Raw genomic sequence first — 17,426 nt, 5'->3', positions numbered from 1 at the left:
GTATTCTTGGGTTTCCCTGGTGGCTCAGCTGGTAAAAAAAAATCCACCTGTAATGCAGGAGACCTGGGTTCGATTTCTGGGTTGGGAAGATCGCCTGGTGAAAGGAAAGGCTACCCACTCCAGTATTCTGGTCTGGAGAAGTCCGTGGACTGTATAGGCCATGGGGTTGCAAAGAGCCAGAGACGACTGAGCGACTTTCACTTTCCCAGAGTGTCCCGGACGGCGGGGCACGTGTGAGGAACAGGGCGTGCTTGGGTTACAAGTGCCCTCTGCCCAGCCCTGTAAGCGGGAATAATTCCGTTAACAGACGCATTCAAGGACATTTCAGTGCTATTTCAAGGACAGAGAGTGGGTATAAGACTCAAACAGAGGAGCAAACAAATCGCCCTTGGGCACACAGGAGATGCTCCATCTGGTGATGGGGGTGATAATTATAAGGAAAGAGGGGCTTCCTAGAGGAAGTGACATCAGGGGTGACCTGGGCTGCTGTTTCAGGGAAGGGGTGTCCGGCAGGACTTAGAGGCTGGTGGCCTCCGATGGAGCCCGCACCTCTGCCCACGTCAGACGACATGGCCCTTTGAAATCTGGAACATGAGATGGGGAAGGTGCAGAAGGTTCTTCCATAGAACACTGGACCCAGGAGCGGGAGGGAGGCTGGCACGCCTGTATGGAAAAGGAAATGGAGCTCAGAGAGGTAAAGTGATTTTCCCAAATCATACAGCTAACTAGGCAGGGGCTGGGCAGGGGTGGGGAGCACAGGGAGGAGTGGTGGGGGTCTGGAGGGAAGAGGGGGCACCCAGACTTCCTGTTTCATTGTCCCCCGGCACACAGCCTTCACTGTGAAACTGAGCATCAAACATCAGAGTGAAAGCGAGTATTGGTTGCTCACCAAAGTGTGTCTGACTCTTTGCAACCCCGTGGACAGTTGCCCACCAGGCTCCTCTGTCCATGGGATTCTCCAAGCAAGAATACTGGAGGGGGTTGCTGTTCCTTTCTCCAGGGTATCTTCCCGGCCCAAGGATTGAACCTGGGTCTCCTGCATTGCAGGCAGATTCTTTATCATCTAAGCTACCAGGGAAGGCCACATCAAACACCAGATGATGAAGAATTGGTAACTCCAAGTAGATGTCTGGAATTACCCCCACCCCCCCCCCCCCGCCCCGCCCCACCCCATGATCTAGGGCAGAATGTCCTGTTTAGATTCTGTGACCCTGGGACTGTGCTGAACTCGTGAATGATCTTGGTCCATATTACTAACAAGTGAGTTGGAGAGAGTGGGGCACTGGCTCTTTCTTGTTCCAACTGGGGGGCGGGGAGTGGGGGTCTCTATGTGGGAGTGGAGGGAACAGCCTTTGCAAAATAGTGTCAGAAAAAAAATGCTGTTTCAGCGTGTCTTTAGTGTATCCTCAGTATCTAGAACAGTGCCTGACAGAAAGCAACAGATGTTGAGTGAATGAATGAAAAAAAAAGCTGCTTCAATGTCAGCAAATAACTCTTGTTAATTTGCAATCCCATCGAACCTAAATTTTCTTTGGAAGACCTTTTTACTCATATTTAAGTTTTGAAGAGAGGGTCAGAAGGAGAGTTTGCATTTCATTATTTCTTTGTTTGATGAACTGGCCAGACTGTGGAATGGTCCACCCTTGGTAAAATCCGACCCAGGAAGGTCCAGTGTAGTTCTTAGAGAACCAGGCTGTGTCTCCGCCACCTGCCAAGGGAGGGGCTGAACACGAGGTGTGAGCCCCATACTTTTCGTGAGATTGGTGTTTATTCCTGGCTTCTGGCGACTTCTCTGAGAATTCCACAAACATCAGAGGGCAGGGGGTGTAACAGAATTCACAAAATAAGAAACTGTCTGAAAAGCAGCAGTACTTACTTATCATACATGAGGCACAGTCGCTGACCTTTAGGGGCTCACATTAATTCCAGGGACATAAGACCAATTCAATTAGAAAAGATAAGACATGAGATGAAGCTCTGAATTGTGCCATCTGTATCACAAAGGCAGAACATATTGACAGGAACCAAATTAATACCAACTGGGATTACCAGACCAGGCTTGGCAGGACCGGGAATTAAAGGTAGGGGGAGATTTAAATGGATGGAGGAAAGGGAGGAGAATTTGTGAACAGCGCGCCTCAGCTACAGAGGGAAGAGTAAGAGTGGTGTGTTTATTGTTGGGGTGAGGCTGGAAAAAATCCCAGTGTACAAGCCATTGTACATGGTCTAAATCCAGTTCTGAAAAAATATGTTTTATTCATATGCAAGAAAAAACTGCAAGCAAGTGTATCAAAATATAAACACTGCTTGTCAAATGATGGAAGGATGATGGATGGTTTTTAGTTTCTCCTTTTTACTTCTTGGTATTTTTTTGTTTATAATGAAACGATTTAGTCTTACAGTGAGGAAAACATAACACACGGTTCCTTGTTTTTATTCTTTAATGTTTGTTTATTTGGCTGTGCCGGATCCTGCTTGTGGCACACAGGATCTTATGTTAGCAGCACGTAGGATCTAATTCCCTGACCAGGGATTGAAGCGAGGCCTCCTGCATTGGGAGTACAGAGTCTTAGCCACTGGATTACTGTATAAGTCCCCATTGTTCCTTATGGAAAGAAAGATACACTCGTGTGTGTGTGTGTGTGTGTGTGTGCACGCGCTCAGTTCAGTTCAGTTCAGTTCAGTCGCTCAATCGTGTCTGACTCTTTGCGACCCTGTGGACCGCAGCACACCAGGCCTCCCTGTCCATCACCAACCCCCAGAGCTTACTCAAAACCACGCCCATTGAGTCGGTGATGCCATCCAACCATCTCATCCTCTGTCGTCCTCTTCTCCTCCCACTTTCAATCTTTCCCAGCATCAGGGTCTTTTCCAATGAGTCAGTTCTTCCCTTCAGGAGGCCAAAGTATTGGAGTTTCAGCTTCAGTGTCGGTCCTTCCAATGAATATTCAGGGCTGATTTCCTTTAGGATGGACTGGTTGGACCTCTTTACTGTCCAAGGGACTCTCAAGAGACTTCCCATGTCCAGTTCTTTTGCAACCCTATGGACTGTAGCCCACCAGGCTCCTCTGTCCATGGGATTCTCCAGGCAAGAATACTGGCGTGGGTTGCCATGACTCCCTCAAGGGATCTTCCCCACCCAGGGATTGAACCCACATCTCTTGTGTCTCGTGCATTGGCAGGCAGATTCTTTACCACAAGTACCACCCGGGAAGCCTGTGTACTCATGGTCCTGTGCCCAGTACCCTGGTGCCTAGGGAGGCGAGCCTGGGATCGCACAGACCAGCGCTGGGCAGATGTGCGTGTGGCGGGCCGCAGTGGTGAGGGGTGAGGACCCGTGGGTGGTGTGGGGCAGGTGGTGCCCTGCGGGCTGCATTGCATCCTGTCCACCAGTGGGGAGTGGAGGGGGCCTGGTGGGAAGGGACCAGTGCAGAGGCTGTTACAGTGAATAATTCAGACCCAAGAGAACAGGAGACCCGGCCCTCGTGGGTCATGAACATTAAGGGAATGAGCTTGGCCAGAAAAGCCTTTTCTAGAAAAATACAGCAATTGCACAGGCAAGAAAGGAAGGATACAGCATCTAACAGTGGGCTGTCAGGGGTGCTGAGGGGCCCTGAGATGATGTGTTCCATCCCTCGGCCTGGACGCCGCATGTCAGGGAGGGCTAATCCCCAGGACTCATCTCGAGCTCTTGTGGCTGGACTGATCATGAAATTAACACGGGATGGATTAACAGGAGAAAAAAGACACAAATCTGAGCTCGTGCCCATGGAGGTCACACAGAAACTGGGACCTAAGAAGTGGCCCAGGCCAGCAGCTTTTATACTTTTTAGACAAAGAAACTGGGTTTGGGCGCTCAGTTAATGAAGAGTCTATGCAGAACTTGAGCTTGGGGTCGTCAACGAGACAAGTAACAGGGTTTGTTCATACAGGTTTCCTGGCCCCGATTCCCCGGCACTGGTGCTGTTACTCCCCGTTTTCTGCCTCCAGATGCGGGAGATCACCTTTTGAGGAGGAGATTTATGTCCTGCTTTTTGGGAGACAGAGAGGAGGGTCCAAGTGTCCCCCTTGTATGTCTTTTCTTTTCCTTTTTTTAAAATGCTTACTTAAATTTATTTTTATTTACATACTTTTCGGCTGAGCCTCAAGGCAGGAGAGATCTTAGTTTCCCAACCAGGGGTTGAACCCATGGCCCCCTTAGTAACTTGAATTCAAAGTAACCAGAGTGCCATGGAGGGAGATTTGGGAGCCACCCACTCTGAGAACCAGCCCCTCCTTCAGCAAGTGGTGAGACTTCCGAGTTGCTGGGCCTCTGGACTGGGGTTGAAGGGTCGTGGTTGCCTGCAGACCGTCACTCGCAGGCAGGATCCGGGTGCAATGCCTTCACTCTGTCCCAAACCCCCACCTGGAAATGTGGTGGCTCCCTGGTGCCTGGCGCCTGCCTGGGACTCCGGAACCTTCACTTTGTCAGCAGGGCAACTTCTCAGAGACAGCAGCCACACAGGTGGCCCTGAATTTTGGAGCTATACCGGGGGTGGGGGGGCCCTGGGGTGCTGCATGGCCATTTCAAGGTGTGGAAGGGCAACTGGGCCACGTGTTGCCTAGGACAGAATCCTCACCAACGTCACTGCTCACCTGATCGGGACTCACCCATCCAGAGGCCTGAGAAACACTGGGTTTTCCCTGGTAAACACCACTGACTTCCATTCTGCGGGGGCTGGAGGCGATTCTCCCACCTAGAATGCAGGGGCTCGGTCAGCGAGCATCCCAGCATGAGTGGGATTAACTAAAAGTACGACCCCAAGGCCAGTGCTTGGGGCCACAGAGGCTGGAGGAGTCCCGCAACTTACCAACAATCTTAATAAAAGATGAATGGTGTATCGATCACTTAAGGTTCACAGGAGGATTGCTGTGTACATCATCCCGAGGACAAGGAGGTCGTGAACCCTAGAAGCCCTGGGAACAGGTAACCAGACTGGCTGCAGCGCGCGCCCTGGGTCCTCTGCTGGGAACTGGTGGAAATGACTTCACTTTCTTGGCCTGCCCACGGGTGACCTATGGAAAGCAAGAAAGTGGGGCCTTGAGGTCTTCACCCTTGAGTAGATGCAGGGCTGGAGCCTGTGAAAGGAACACGGGTCCCAGGCCCCACAGCGGGTTTGTAGCCAGCCCTCTCTACACATGAATCCCCTGGGGGACAGAACCCAGAGGGTCAGGAGTGTTTTCAGTATCAGCGCTACTCAGATGCCTCCATAAATGAACTCCCAGGGATCCAGTTCAGGAGAATCCTGCTCTGTTCTGAACTCTGATGTCTAGAGCTAAAGCCTTGTGGAAGCGGGGCTTCCAGGCAGAACTCCTCCTCCATCCCCATCATGCACCCCCTGCCTGCCTTCTGAGGGAAAGCCGGTTTAGGCATTTGTGGCAAGTTTTTATGCCCCAGTTCTCAAATCGCAGAGTCCAGCTTTACTCTGTCTAATAACAGAGTGGTGGGTTCTCTCTTGAGATACTGAAATAGAAGCAGTCGGAATTTGCAAAGTCTGAAGATGACTTTGCAGAGAACCATTTTTCATGTTGCTTGTGCTGACATCTTTGTCGGGAAGGGATTTCCCTGTGTATCACAATCCATCATGGCACACAGAGTGTTGTAGGTGCCTTAGAACTGTCTGTTGTGTGGATCAGTTAACAAGGCAATGTGATTATGGTAACGAAATGAGAAGACATGTTTTTATGTTTAAAAATACTTCAAATGATACTAGGCGCTGCTTAGGGATATATCCATATGTTATAAAGGTGTGCAAATGTGTGTGGAATTACAAACACCAAATTAATATTATTGGGTTGGGAGGAAGTTGCAGAAGATGGGTTTAAGTGTTTCCAATGTTTTATTTCTTGAGAAGACCGTTGGATACACAGCTGTTGTATTGTATTTTTCTTTGTCCCCTTTAGTATGTCTTCAATGTGGTACGATACATTTTAAATATAAATAAAACTAGTTTTGGAAGATATCTCATATAAAGATGGCTTCACAGGAGAAAAGCTGGAGGGCGGGACAGCTGAGTAAATGTCTGTTTCTCCCCAAAGTTGGGCGCTTTTTTCCTCACTCCCTTTCTTATCTACACCAACCACTTCTCTCTCCATAGATTGTGCCTTCCAGCGTTTCTAAGTAATTATATCTTCTACCACCGGCTAGAAGAAAAATACATCCATGCAGTAAGATGAGGGCGCCTGTTGTGATCTGAGCCGCTTCATTTCTTCCAGACACCAGCTTCTAAATAAAAAGATCGTGCATCATACGTGAGAGGGTACAGACGTTGCTGGGTGGCCACCCATTTTGTGCCCACGAGGCACCTGTTACCTCATTTAATTCTCATAACAGCCTGAGATGTCGGTATTAGCCTTCCTACTTTATATATAAGTGATGGAGCTTGGTGGTTCTCAGCAGCTTGCCCAGAATAAGGTGCCCCCTGTTTCCACCCCACCCCCATGCTGGAAGTCCTTGTGGGCTTCCCTGGTAGCTCAGACGGTAAAGAATCTGCCTGCAATGTAGGAGATCCATGTTTGGTTCATGGTTGGGAAGATCCCCCGGAGAAGGAAGTGGCAACCCACTCCAGTGTTCTTGCCTGGAGAAGCCCATGGACAGAGGAGCCTGGTGGGCTATACTCCATGGGGTCACAAAGAGTTGGACACGACTGAGAGACTAAAGCTTCACTTTCACCAGGGGTTCCCAGTCACGGTCACTCTGGGGCTCATGCCCAAAGTGGCCTCGGTTGCCCACCTTCTTGAGCTGTGGTCCCCAGAAGGGGGTGCAGATCCAGCCACGTGTTGGGGCTTTCTGCCTTGTGATGAGTGGCTCCCATTTGGGAGACACTTAGGAGGGTACCAACTGACTCATTGGAAAAGACCCTGATACTGGGAAAGATTGAAGGCAGGAGGAGAAGGGGATGAGATGGTTAGATGGCATCACCAACTCAATGGACATGAGTTTGGGTAAACTCCAGGAGTTGGTGATAGACAGGGAGGCCTGGCGTGCTGCAGTTCGTGGGGTCGCAAAGAGTTGGACACGACTCAGCAACTGAACTGAACTGAGCTAGAGGGTTAAGGATACAAGCCAGGTGGCTGTGGAGGGCAGTGAACAGCTCTGGCCCTCAGGAGTATTGGCTCATGATCCTGACAGTCCTGGGGTCTCCTAACTGGGGTCCATGTACCCTCCTTGGTGTGCAGGAAGATGCAGGAAGAAGATCTCCATCCTGTAACAGTTTCTACCTCGCTGTGTTTTTTTGTGTGCACATAATGCATTGGCATAGCAGTACATGTATATGATTCATAGATAAATAGTTAGCCAGATATTGAAGGTACAGGCTCAGAAATATTCGTATTAATAGGAGTGTGCAATGTAAAATGTTTGGAGGCTTTGAAAAGTCTACTCAACTGCCCTGGTCCACCTTGTTTTCAAGGTGTGTGAGCCACTGTGTGAGCACACGCATGAGGAAAGAGCCCAGGTCTTCTCGTCAGACACACGTGCTCCCTGGGTGCTGAGCGCACTAGACACGTGGGCACAGAGGCACTCTGGGGAATGTTGGTGAAATTCAGAGAAGAAACCTGGAGACAGGTAGATGTCTCACTTTTCAAGAAATAAGATTTCATAGTGCCACATTCTGGAAAAAAAAAAATTTGGTGGCTCAGATGGTAAAGAATCCACCTTGGCAATGCAGGAGACCCAGATTCAATCCCTGGGTCAGGAATATCCCCTGGAGAAGGGAATGGCAACCCACTCCAGTGTTCTTGCCTGAAGAATCCCATGGACAGAGGAGCCTGGCGGGCTACAGTCCATGGAATTGCAAAGAGTTGGACATGACTGAGTGACTTTCACGTTAAGCAGATGTTTAATGGCCATTCAGGGGAAAAATCATGGTCTCTGGCAGCTAGCTTGGGTTCAGCAGGAATGCATCAGCCCAGTTGAACTCCTTTCGTTCATAACACTCTACAGTGATTTATTGGGAGACATTGTTCATTTGTTCATTTTTTCATGCGTGCATACAATTCATGGTCCACTTGACAGGAAATTTCTGAGCATCTAGAATGCTTAAAAATCTCATGTTTAAATGACATCTAATGATGGGTGTATTGGAATATCTGGCCCCAAAGGTCTTTCCTTTTAATAAAGGAGACCAACAGATGCACAAGTATCTATAACAAAATAGAAAAAAAAAATAGACTAAGTGCCACGTTTGCTGTTTTTCAAACACTTCAGTCCTGTCCTACTGTTTGTGATCCCACGGATTGTAGCCCGCCAGGCTCCTCTCCTTTTTCCCAGGCAAGAATACTGGAGTGAGTTGCCATTGCCTTCTCCAGGGGACCTTCCCGACCCAGGGATCAAACACACATTTCCTGCATTGGCAGCTGGGTATTTTTTTTAACCACTGAGCCACCAGGGAAGCCCATAATTGCCACACAGTGCTTCTATTATAAGCAATGTGGTTCTTTCATAAAGGAGTGTGACCAGGATTCAGCAACAGGAGGATCGTCTAGAGACAGTGATCCTGACAGCAGAACCACACACTTCAGAGAGGAAGGAAAACACTAGAACTTCTAAAATTCTTATTATGAAATATCGTATTTCCAATTTTTTTTAACTTTATATATGTGTGATACTGGCAGAGTCACTCAGAAGTCTTTGTGGACAAAATGAAGAAAACTGAAGACAGTTTGGGTCGGATGAGATGGTTAGGGAACTTGAAACTGGTTGAGCAGCCATAGCCAAGTGGGTTGCTTGGTGAACCTTTACCAGCCCTGGGAGAGGGCTTTGGTGACGTGCGTGGGGTCCTGTCCTCAGTGGGCACTAGCTGACCCCTTCAGTTCAATTCAGTTCAGATGCTCAGTTGTGTCTAACTCTTTGTGACCCCATGAATTGCAGCATGCCAGGCCTCCCTGTCCATCACCAACTCCTGGAGCTCACTCAGACTCACGTCCATCGAGTCAGTGATGCCATCCAGCCATCTCATCCTCTGTCCCCTTCTCCTCTTGCCCCCAATCCCTCCCAGCATCAGAGTCTTTTCCAATGAGTCAACTCTTCCCATGAGGTGGCCAAAGTCCTGGGGTTTCAGCTTCAGCATCATTCCTTCCAAAGAAATCCCAGGGCTGATTTCCTTCAGAATGGACTGGTTGGATCTCCTTGCAGTCCAAGGGACTCTCAAGAGTCTTCTCCAACACCACAGTTCAAAAGCATCAATTCTTCGGTGCTCAGCCTTCTTCACAGTCCAACTCTCACATCCATACATGACCACAGGAAAAACCATAGCCTTGACTAGACAAACCTTTGTTGGCAAAGTAATGTCTCTGCTTTTCAATATGCTATCTAGGCTGGTCATAACTTTCCTTCCAAGGAGTAAGTGTTTTTTAATTTCATGGCGGCTGCAGTCACCATCTGTAGTGATTTTGGAGCCCAGAAAAATAAAGTCTGACACTGTTTCCACTGTTTCCCCATCTATTTCCCATGAAGTGATGGGACCGGATGCCATGATCTTCGTTTTCTGAGTGTTGAGCTTTAAGCCAACTTTTTCACTCTCCACTTTCACTGTCATCAAGAGGCTTTTGAGTTCCTCTTCACTTTCTGCCATAAGGGTGGTGTCATCTGCATATCTGAGGTGATTAATATTTCTCCCGGCAATCTTGATTCCAGCTTGTGTTTCTTCCAGTCCAGCGTTTCTCATGATGTACTCTGCATAGAAGTTAAATAAACAGGGTGACAATATACAGCCTTGACGAACTCCTCTTCCTATTTGGAACCAATCTGTTGTTCCATGTCCAGTTCTAACTGTTGCTTCCTGACCTGCATACAAATTTCTCAAGAGGCAGATCAGGTGGTCTGGTATTCCTATGTCTTTCAGAATTTTCCACAGTTTATTGTGATCCACACAGTCAAAGGCTTTGGCATAGTCAATAAAGCAGAAATAGATGTTTTTCTGGAACTCTCTTGCTTTTTCCATGATCCAGCGGATGTTGGCAATTTGATCTCTGGTTCCTCTGCCTTTTCTAAAACCAGCTTGAACATCAGGAAGTTCATGGTTCACATATTGCTGAAGCCTGGCTTGGAGAATTTTAAGCATTACCTTACTAGCGTGTGAGATGAGTGCAATTGTACGGTAGTTTGAGCATTCTTTGGCATTGCCTTTCTTTGGGATTGGAATGAAAACTGACCTTTTCCAGTCCTGTGGCCACTGCTGAGTTTTCCAAATTTGCTGGCATATTGAGTGCAGTACTTTCACAGCATCATCTTTCAGGACCTGGAACAGCTCAACTGGAATTCCATCACCTCCACTAGCTTTCTTCGTAGTGATGCTTTCTAAGGCCCACTTGACTTCACATTCCAGGATGTCTGGCTCTAGGTCAGTGATCACACCATCATGATTATCTGGGTCATGAAGATCTTTTTTGTACAGTTCTTCTGTGTATTCTTGCCATCTCTTCTTGATATCTTTTGCTTCTGTTAGGTCCATACGATTTCTGTCCTTTACTGAGCCCATCTTTGCATGAAATGTTCCCTTGGTATCTCTGATTTTTTTGAAGAGATCTCTAGTCTTTCCCATTCTGTTGTTTTCCTCTAGTTCTTTGCATTGATCGCTGAAGAAGGCTTTCTTATCTCTTCTTGCTATTCTTTGGAACTCTGCATTCAGATGTTTATCTTTCCTTTTCTTCTTTGCTTTTCGCTTCTCTTCTTTTAACAGCTATTTGTAAGGCCTCCCCAGACAGCCTTTTGCTTTTTTGCATTTCTTTTCCATGGGGATGGTCTTGATCCCTGTCTCCTGTACAATGTCACGAAACTCATTCCATAGTTCATCAGGCACTCTATCTATCAGATCTAGGCCCTTAAATCTATTTCTCACTTCCACTGTATAATCATAAGGGATTTGATTTAGGTCATACCTGAATGGTCTAGTGGTTTTCCCTACTTTCTTCAATTTAAGTCTGAATTTGACTGTGGTCTGAGCCACAGTCAGCTCCTGGTCTTGTTTTTGTTGACTGTATAGAACTTCTCCATCTTTGGCTGCAAAGGATATAATCAATCTGATTTCAGTGTTGACCATCTGGTGATGTCCGTGTGTAGAGTCTTCTCTTGTGTTGTTGGAAGAGGGTGTTTGTTATGACCAGTGCATTTTCTTGGCAAAACTCTATTAGTCTTTGCCCTGCTTCATTCCGTATTCCAAGGCCAAATTTGCCTGTTACTCCAGGTGTTTCTTGACTTCCTACTTTTGCATTCCAGTCCCCTATAATGAAAAGGATATCTTTTTTGGGTGTTAGTTCTAAAAGGTCTTGTAGGTCTTCATAGAACCGTTCAACTTCAGCTTCTTCAGCATTACTGGTTGGGGCATAGACTTGGATTACTGTGATATTGAATGGTTTGCCTTGGAAACGAACAAAGATCATTCTGTCATTTTTGAGATCGCATCCAACTATTGCATTTCGGACTCTTTCGTCGACCATGATGGCCACTCCATTTCTTCTGAGGGATTCCTGCCCGCAGTAGTAGATATAATGGTCATCTGAGTTAAATTCACCCATTCCAGTCCATTTCAGTTCACTGATTCCTAGAATGTCGACATTCACTCTTGCCGTCTCTTGTTTGACCACTTCCAATTTGCCTTGATTCATGGACCTGACATTCCAGGTTCCTATGCAATATTGATCTTTACAGCATCGGACCTTGCTTCTATCACCAGTCACATCCACAGCTGGGTATTCTTTTTGCTTTGGCTCCATCCCTTCATTCTTTCTGGAGTTATTTCTCCACTGATCTCCAGTAGCATACTGGGCACCTACTGACCTGGGGAGTTTCTCTTTCAATATCCTATCATTTTGCCTTTTCATACTGTTCATGGGGTTCTTAAGGAAAGAATACTGAAGTGGTTTGCCATTCCCTTCTCCAGTGGACCACATTGTTGTAGATCTCTCCACCATGACCCTCCCATCTTGGGTTGCCCCATGAGCATGGCTTAGTTTCATTGAGTTAGACAAGGCTGTGGTCCTAGTGCGATTAGATTGACTAGTTTTCTGTGAGTATGGTTTCAGTGTGTCTGTCCTCTGATGCCCTCTTGCAACACCTACCGTCTTACTTGGGTTTCTCTTACCTTGGGCGTTGGGCATCTCTTCACGGCTGCTCCAGCAAAGCGCAGCCAATGCTCCTTACCTTGGACGAGGGGTATCTCCTCACTGCCGCCCTTCCTGATCTTCAACGTGGGATAGCTCCTCTAGGCCCTCCTGTGCCGGCACAGCCACTGCGTGGGGTTGCTCCTCCCGACCGCTGCCCCTGGCCTCGGACGTGGGGTAACTCCTCTTGTTGCCGCCCCTGACCTCGGACACTGGGTATCTCCTCTGGGCCGCCCCCCCTGACCTCGGACGTTGGGTAGCTCCTCTCGGCTGTTCCTGTACCGTCGCAGTCTGGCACTCTCGGCCACTGCCCCTGACCTCAGACGTGGGGTAACTCCTCTTGGCTGCCATCCTTCAGGTATGGGGTCCTCCCGGCTTCTGCCCCTGACCTCGGACATGGGGTAGCTCCTCTCGCCGCAGCCGCCTGCACTTTAGCACGCCCGTCGCAGATAATGAGATAATAATAGCTGCATTTCCTGAGCGCACACTATTATGCCTGGTGAGCTTGTACACACGTGATCTCATTAGTCCTCATAGAAGCCCCAGGAAGTGGCCTCTGTGGTCATTCCCACCAGACAGCTGGACACAATGAGGTTTATAGAGGATCCCCAAGCCTGCTTGGCTGCCCAGGACTGGGGGAAGGACCTGGGCTTGTGGCTAGGAGGGGAGGCAGCCTGAGGAGGTAGAGCCAAAGGAGGTGGGGTTACAGGGTGGCAACCCCCAAATGTGAAGGAGCTTCTGAACCCCGGAGACAGTCCTCCTGGATGGTCAAGAGGAGGTGGCCCCATTCCCCATCGAGATTCTGCCACAAGATGACCTTTAAGGTATGTTACCACTTTGAGTTCCGTGATATGTGTGAAACACTGGACTTGTAGATGGTGGGTTTGCCGGCCGTAAAACAGACATTGATCTGGTTCCGGGTAGCATCCTTGGAGGAGCACAGATGGCTTCACCGTGGACACCAGCTCTCTTCCAGAGAGGCCAGATCCCTGGCCCGAGGGGTGGAGGGAACCAGTGTGAGTGGCCATTACCTGAGGTTTGCCTTTTAGGGGAGGAATAAAAATCAGCTTTCAAACCTTTATATCATCTAATGTGAAACTTTAGATGCACTGATTATTCAGCTACATTTTTAACAGTCAGCATTTGTCAATATGACTGACTTCCTCTCCAAACGCTGCTGAGATGTAGGAAATGCCAGGTATAAATAATCAGACAAACTGCGCTGTGTCGGGAAGCATAATTTGGAGAATCAAGGTGTCTAAATGCCCTCCCAGTTGGAAAATGACCGCCAGACAGAACATTCCACACTTGAAATGTTATCATTGTTGGATCCAGGGTAAACCTAGAACTGGAGGGATCAAGGGAAATTCTCTATGTCTCTCTTTCTTTCCCTGCCCCTTCTCTCTTTCCTCCACCCATCACCCCTAACATAGGACCTCACCCATTGGATACCCGTGTGTGTGTGTGTGTGTGTTAGTTGCTCAGTCATGTCTGACTCTTTGTGACCCCATGGACTGTAGCCTGCCAGGCTCCTCTGTCCATGGAATTCTCCAGGCAAGAATACTGGAGTGGGTAGCCATTCCCTTCTCCAAGGGATCTTCCTGACCCAGCAGTTGAACCTGGGTCTCCCACATTGTGAGCAGATTCTTTACTGTCTGAGTCACCAGGGAAGCCCTTTGGTAGCATATGGTCCATGCTAAAATGGTGACCAGAGAGCCCCTGTGACCAGGTAAGCCCAACAGCAGGACCAGTTTCCTTTTACAAAGTCGAGGAAGCCCTGTGGTGTGAGTCTGGGATTAGTTGGATGAGTGGATTCCAGCCTTGATCACTAATTAGCTGTGGGACCACAGTGACTCAGTTTGATTTTCTGTGTTTCCATTCCCTGATTTGTAAAACAAATAGTAATCATCAATTTTCACAATAATAAAGACTCTGGGATTGTCCCGAGGATCACACATCACAGTGTATGCTGATCTGTCTGCAAACTGCTCTACAAATGCGTATTATTACCTTGGCTTTTTTTTTTTTTTTTTTTTACCTTGGCTTTTATAGGGAGGAACTTCCCACAACTCTGGAGGCTGTTTACAAAGGTGCACTCACTCACTCACTTCAGTTGCTCAGTCATGTCCAACTCTTTGTGACCCCATGGACTGCAGCACGCCAGGCCTCCCTGTCCATCACCAACTCCTGGAGTTTACTGAAACTCATGTCCACTGTGTTGATGATGCCATCCAACCATCTCATCCTCTGTCGTCACCTTCTCTTCCTGCCTTCAGTCTTTCCCAGCATCAGGGTCTTTGCAGATGAGTCAGTTCTTCGCATCAGTTGGGCAAAGTATTAGAGAGTCAGCTTCAGCATCAGTCCTTCCAATGAACATTCAGCACTGATTTCCTTTAGGATGGACTGATTGGATCTCCTTGCAGTCCAAGGGACTCTCAAGACTCTTTTCCAACACCACAGGTCAAAAGCATCAATTCTTCGGCGCTCAGCTTTCTTTATAGTCCAACACTCACATCCATACCTGACTACTGGAAAAACCATAGCTTTGACTAGACGGACTTTTGTTGGCAAAGTAATATCTCTGCTTTTTAATATGCTGTCTAAGTTGGTCATAGCTTTTCTTCCAAGGAGCAAGTGTCTTTTAATTTCATGCCTGCAGTCACCATCTGCAGTGATTTTGGAGCTCCCCAAAATAAAGTCTCTCACTGTTTTCATTATTTTCCCATCTATTTTCCATGAAGTGATGGAACTGGATGCCATGATCTTTGTTTTCTGAATGTTGAGTTTTGAGCCAACTTTTTCACTCTTCTCCTTCACTTTCATCAAGAGGCTCTTTAGTTCTTCTTTTATTTCTGCCATAAGGGTGGTGTCATCTGCATATCTGAGGTTATTGATCTTTCTCCCGGCAATCTTGATTCCAGCTTGTGCTTCATCCAGGCTGGCATTTTGCATGGTGTACTCTGCATGTAAGTTAAATAAACAGGGTGACAGTATACACCCTTGATGTACTCCTTTCCCTGTTTGGAACCAGTCTGTTGTTTCATGTCCAGTTCTCACTGTTGCTTTCTGACCTGTGTACAGAAATCTGCATACATATTTCTCAGGAGGCAGGTCAGGTGGTCTGGTATTCCCATCTCTTTAAGAATTTTCCACAGTTTGTTGTGATCCACACAGTCAAAGGCTTTGGCGTGGTTATAAAGCAGAAGTAGATGTTTTTCTGGAACTCTCGTGCTTTTTCAATGATCCAATGGATGTTGGCAATTTGATCTCTGTGTTTTCCTAAATCCAGTTTGAACATCTGGAAGTTCAAGGTTCACATACTGTTGAAGCCTGGCTTGGAGTATTTTGAGCATTACTTTGCTAGCGTGTGAGATGAGTGCAGTTGTGTGGTAGTTTGAACACAAAGGTGTACATTTGTCATAAATGCAGAGTTTGACTTACAGCCCCTCAAGCACTTGAGATAATTAGATAAATAAATCTCTGCTAAGCCAGGATGTGTAGCTGCCCAAACCGGTGGTCCTGCTCTTACCTTATAATATGTGTGGAGGAGCAGTAAGGAGTGGGATCACGGTGGGGATTCAGCGTTGCTCCCCAAATAAGGATGGTTCTTAAAAGCCTTCAGGCAGGGTGGAGCCTCCACCCTGGGTGGAGTCCCCACCCGGGGTGGAGTCCCATCGGTGTGGTGGGTCTGGCTGTCCACCTCAGGTCCCCAGGCCAGACCACGACTTGCAGGACTGGCTTGCAGCTTCATAAGTGGTATGGGGTGATAAGGCTACCTCAAGAACTTCACTTTTCGAAAAGTGAAAGAATAGTTTGTCCCCATTGCCAATGGGGTGCCTGAAAACAGTTCACCCATTTTCTGGAGGAAAATTGACAATGCTCATCAAAGCCCCAGATCCAGCTAGCCTAGAAAAATGTCTGGGAAAGATGATAAGGGAATAATCGCTTTCAAGAACACAAAGATATTAACTGTCACATTGTTTAAACTGGCAAAATAGGGCTTCCCTGGTTGTCTAGTGGTGAAGAGTCCACCTGCCAATTTAGGGCACATGGGTTTGATCGCTGAACTGGGAAAATCCCACATGCCCAGGGGTAACTGAGCTCATGCACCACAACCACTGAAGCCCGAGTGCTCTAGAGCCTGTGCTGGGCAACAAGAGAGACCACTGCAATTGTTACCGAGTCCAAGCCTGCTCTGCTCACTGCATGGCGGGCCAATGACGCTGAAAGGCGAAGGGTTGAGGCAAGGAACAGACTTTAATCGGGGAGCTGGCTGATGGAAAAGATGGTAGCTAGTGCCTCAGAATAACCACCTTATGGGGTCTGGTTGTCAGGTTCTTGATATCAGAGATGAGGGGAGGTGAGGAAGCAATGTAAAAAGGCCACGAATCTTGCGAACATCTCCTAGGACGCCCAGCCTCAGGCAGAGGATATGTTAATCTCTTCCTTCCTGCCATCTACATCACAGGGTTCTGAACAAAGACACTTTAGTTTAACAGTCAGGCAGAGGGGCAGGATTCTCTGAGGCAGGCCTTTCTGTACAATTATAATAACAAAAGCAGCGAAAAGCAAGTCAAACGAACAGTTCCAACATGGAGTCAGAATTAGCTTCTTCTCCGCAACAATGAGAAGCCAAGGTCCACAACAAGAAGTAGTCCCCCCTCAGCACACCGAGAGAAAGCCCACACGCAGCAAGGAAGACCCAGTGCAGCCAAAAGCAAACACATTTTATCTATCTTTCTCTTTCTGACTCACCTCACTCTGTATAATAGGTTCTAGGTTCATCCACCTCATCAGAACTGACTCAAATGTGTTCCTTTTCATGGCTGAGTAATATTCCATTGTTATATGTACCACAACTTCTTTATCCATTCATCTGTCGGTGGACATCTAGGTGGCTTCTGTGTTCTAGCTATTGTAAACAGTGCTGCAGTGAACAATGGGATACGTGTGTCTATTTCAGTTTTGGTTTCCTCAGGCATGTGCCTAGGAGTGGGATTGCTGGGTCATATGGTGGCTTTATTCCTAGCTTTTTAAGGAATCTGCATACCATCTTTCATAGTGGCTGTATCAGTTTACATTCCCACCAACAGTCTGAGAGCGTTCCCTTTTCTTCACACCCTCTCCAGCATTTATTGCTTGTAGACTTTTTGATGATGGCCATTCTGACTGGTGTGAGGTGAAATCTCATTGTAGTTTTGACTTGCATTTCTCTAATAATAAGCGATGTTGAGCATCGTTTCATATGTTTGTTAGCTATCTGTATGTCTTCTTTGGAGAAATGT

The 17,426-nt window shown here is 47.5% G+C and overlaps 1 protein-coding gene across 9 annotated transcripts in view; it reads left to right on the top strand.

Moving 5' to 3' along the window:
- ANK1 (ankyrin 1) overlaps window positions 1-17,426 on the top strand; it is a 241,341-nt gene that overhangs the window by 68,602 nt on the left and 155,313 nt on the right. The window lies entirely within an intron of this gene.

This window comes from Bos indicus x Bos taurus, chromosome 27 (genome assembly GCF_003369695.1).
Source record: "Bos indicus x Bos taurus breed Angus x Brahman F1 hybrid chromosome 27, Bos_hybrid_MaternalHap_v2.0, whole genome shotgun sequence".
Lineage (NCBI taxonomy): Eukaryota > Metazoa > Chordata > Mammalia > Artiodactyla > Bovidae > Bos > Bos indicus x Bos taurus.
Note: the sequence above shows the minus strand (reverse complement) of the source record. Positions and strands in the feature narration are given on the sequence as shown.